The sequence below is a fragment of the Bombyx mandarina genome, chromosome 25, assembly GCF_030267445.1.
Source record: "Bombyx mandarina strain Sakado chromosome 25, ASM3026744v2".
Classification (NCBI taxonomy): Eukaryota; Metazoa; Arthropoda; class Insecta; order Lepidoptera; family Bombycidae; genus Bombyx; species Bombyx mandarina.
In genome coordinates this window covers 94,298-98,904 of record NC_143231.1, presented here as the reverse complement: position 1 = coordinate 98,904, position 4,607 = coordinate 94,298, and positions in this window count along the sequence as shown.

Genomic DNA, 4,607 nt, shown 5'->3' with positions numbered 1-4,607 from the left:
GGGTTCCGATGACCACTTAATACTAGGTAGGTCATGAGATTGTCCCCCATATGAAGTACTAAAAAATTAAAAAAGATAACTAGATCTCATAGAAATCACAGTGAACGTCGCGATCCAAATTAGAAGGTTAGGTCGAAGTCTTAATTATGCTGGAAAACGATTATTTGATCGCCCCTAGTTTGAATGGTGGCACCCACCTGTGCGGGGCTCATGGTACGCCGCGCCACTAGTCATAATGTACAATTTAAAACCAAGTGTATCGATAGTCAGTGTTACCGCATACATAGAGCGCTCATGAGAGAGCTCGATTGTCATCGAGCCGCCGTAAAGTGGGATGACGCCAACATAAGGCGGGCTTTACGGCGTTTTGATGGCTCCTAATAAAATTATACAAACGTCCGGCTTACTTGTCGCGGGGCAGCTTTATATTCGATGATAGGTTCATGGGGAGAATCAAATAGTTCTTACTTAGAGTTAATGCTTACTGGTGGTACTGAGCGGCTTCCCGACCTCGCCTCTAACCTCGCACATCGCCGGACCATCGTGAGACGTGAGGTCGACTAGCTGACCGGGGTGCGCAACTACCCGTGCGGCATCGGTCCCCACCACCGGTACTCAAGGAATTAAGAGAGACAAATATGTAGCGAACATAGAAACAAAACGGCTAGTACGAAGGCACGTGGAGGGTAGTACTAATAGCCGTAATTCTGAGAGGCGGGTCACGTAACGCTGGGGTCACCTGACTGACAGACCTACAATTTCAATTGTCTCAAGGTATGTTGATCCCGGGAGTCACATAATAGTAATCCCAAAGACACATACCGACCTCGACCGAAATTCAAACCTGGAACTCATCACAGTGTTAATAGAGCTTTCAGCCAGCGGACCAACGGGCGTTATTTTGTTAATACTTTTTACTGATAAAGAAGGTTTATGATACGCCACGGTATGAACACACATCAGAGCGTCTCGTCCCTCGCAGCCCTTTCTTTCTCTTTAACGTAATTCAACATCATTACATAAGAGAGTTTATTATTTTCATGAAAATTTCACCATAAAAGAAATTCCCATGACTATACTTACAACATAATCTAAAGCGCTGCATGCTGCGTCACCACATACCGTGTATGGCAACTGTTCACCATTTCTAAGTTTATGTGAGGCTTCGCGGTGGTAATTGAAGGCCATTTAAGGTACTTATGGAATGCTATATGTTTACTTTTGGTTCATGATTGTAACTTATTAGGTAGAGGTACCCACCGACATTGTGAATACATTAGCCAACCTCACGTGTAGCTGACCCGGCGCGCGGCGCCACCAGCTGTGTTACCGTTCTGTAGCTCGGTGCTAGTCCACCGTGCTGTGAGTAGTTCGCGACCACACCACAAGCTACAAAACACCGTTACACTTATTTAATCGAAGCAATTGTCAGAAATCTACAATAAATACAATTAATAATGTAAAAAATACCGCAGGCGGCTCACTTTCATCGTTAATAACAACAAAAAAATCATATTTTGAACATCAATTTAAATGTTAATAAATTAGTATTGGACAGTCGGTTCATCAAGTTCGGACATCAAGTTCGGGCGGTGAGAGTTCGTCGAACCCGCGGCCAACAGTAATGGCTGACGTCTCGACTTCATAAAACGAGTGTTAATCATTGTGAAATGATCTAACGTTTCCTGTGCGAGTATTCGCGAACACACAGTGACATGTTTATGCACAGGCGCATCCACCGTGCCTGGCGGACTGGGAGAACAGTAAGGACGCATTCGCGCAAGGATAAAGTTAACAAACTATGTAATGAATATTGCCTAGTTTTATCCTCGCAATCACAACGAGTGCACTGAAGCATAAGCACGTGTAATACCAACGGTAATGTTACAAACAGCGCTGCTGCTGCCGCCTATTTCATCGCAAGCCACCATCGAATAGTGTGATTTCATCATTTCGACTCTCTTTCATGGCTCCTACAAACTTTATACATTTAATCTAAGTATATACTGTTAATAGTAGCCGGGTAAAATTGTTGAAACCTATGAACCGGAAAAAGTATTGTGATATTGAATTCATGACAAAATTACAAGGATTTATCTTTATGGATTGGTAAAAGAGTAACATTAAAAAGCTACAAGTTCAATAAATATTATGATATAAACACTGATTTCCCCAGTGCTCGGTATTGCGGCGCAGTTGCAAGCGCCGGGGTGAGGGTAGATAGGACGTTATTAATTTAGTTACGATTTGTTGTGTTACTGTTCACTAGACACATGTTGTGAATTTTCTCATTTAGATTCCGTTTGGTTCAGCTAATGAGATCTGTCGGAGATAGACTCGCGGCCCTGGGTTCATATCTCGTTAGTTTTTGCGAGGACCACCGGCAAGGAGACCAAGAAACACTCAGACGAAATAATTTGAATATGTCATATGATGTTTCTCCTGTTGTTTTTCTGTCTGCCAAGGTCTCTACCGTTAAACAATAATAAACTTAAATAATAATAATGCTTTAAACACCAAAGTTAACATTAAATCTGTGTTTGCTACTTAATATTAAAAACTGATAGCTTTTGAATTACATTTTTTTCTTAGGTAAAGCTGATCAATTCGTGTTAATTATTTAAAAATGTTACGAGCTGGGGCTCAGGGTAAACAAAAAATCTTCATAGAAATACTGTCATGCTGGTTCGACTAACGTCATCTGTCGACGGATAGAAAAAACGGAACGGAACAACCAGAAAGTCTCGAATGTTCCAGTTGTATCGAAAAGGTTCTAATCATCTGAAGTGAAGCAAAAATTAAAACTAGTATAAGTAAAAGCTATGGAGAACAGCAAAGAGAGTGCTCGAGTGGTCTACGGGTGTTGAGCAGCTAATTAGTGACAGTAACAGATCGGGGCATTCACCCACATCTTCGCACCAGCCCGCGAGAACCTCTCGTCTTTATGAGATAATATGACAAAACACGTATGAGATCATCCGGAACGACTCGATCTAAATAGAATAATTTACTGTAATTAATCCAGACTCACTGACTCATAATTATGTTTGAACACTTCAAATTGAGCTCGTTTGTATTGCCTTATACGTACATGTAATGCTGAGAAACTTGAACTAGTTATATCTACGCATATTCATAAGAGACTAACAGAGAAGCCGTGCAGAGTACTTGTCTCGAGCACGGCACGGCACGGCACGGCACTGCACGACAAGGCACAGCTCAGCACGGCACGTCAAGGCACGGCACGGCTCGCTGGAGCTGTGCGATCCAAAGCCGGAGCCGGCGTGTGCAGTTGGCGCCGCACATCTTCATACTTCACGTCCATATTGCATTAAAATTACGGTTACACTATTATTTGAAATCGGCACGTATAAATGTTTTGCAGTAGGCAAACGGGACAAGGCATTGACTCGCCCCAAAGTACACAACATAACTGTATGCCGCCATTAGGTCTTTAATATCCAAAAGGATTTTGGACAGTGTTGTTTCATCGTAGAAGTCATTTGCGAATACGTGCCAATAATACATGCTATTATTGCCTTGGAGATATTACATTATGGTATCTTATTTACGTTTTGCATCTAATTTTAAAGTAATCTCTGGATAAATCAATAATAATAAACCACAGCGTTTTGATTCAGTTACAAAAACTTCGAAAATCTCATGTTTCATCACATTTAGTCTAAAGAGTATCAGGAATAGATATGGTTTCAAGCCTAATTTTTGTTTTTGACGTGACAACGTCTTATAATTCGATGGAGCCGGCTGCACGCACGAAAAAACATGACTCATTGAGGCGTTCCATTTAAGGTTTGAAGTGCAAGCGAGAGCGTGCAACGAGCGACAAAGAGGCACAATCGGCCTCCGCGTTTGGCAGCTTTCGACATCTGTCTCTCTCCTACTTGAGTGAGCGATGCACCCGCGTGGACAGCTGCTATGCAATAATACATTTACATGTTTTCGTCAAGTATGAAGTTCAGTGAAAAGTGAATGTGTGGTCAATTTTCCATACAAAATATCTATGAAACAAATAAAATTAAAATTGTCTTTTGAAGAATGAAACCGTTCCATCAGTATTTTCTTATGACGTTGTCACGTTCATCTATCGTCAGTAATCCGACTTTACAGACAACCGATTTTTTGTGGGACTGGCACACCTATTTTCCATTTTGGCGTGGAGTTTGAGTGGCAACTGCTACCTCGAAACTCTGGCTGGAAGATCAAATGGTAAATAAAGAATATTATTTAAGCGTTATGCGGCTTTCGAGAGAATTCAACGAGAAAAATTCCCGGAGTGTGGAAAGAAAATTCTTGGGTTTTGCGCCAGAAAATAGGTCTTCGCACAAAGCGATCACTGTGAACCACTTTGTTACGAAAATCTCTATAAATACCATAGAACTACAAACCTTATTCAGCAGATATATTATACCTGCAGCCAACTTTTTTTTTTCTTCCACTCAGATTACCAATCTGGAACACCCTTTATCATTCGGTAGAAACTACAAACTAAACTTAAGCGGTGAAAACTAAACATCATTCTGGAAAAGCGCAAAAAATTTTTGGTAGTTGGATTATTTGTTGACGTTAGTGTATTATTTCTGAAGGAG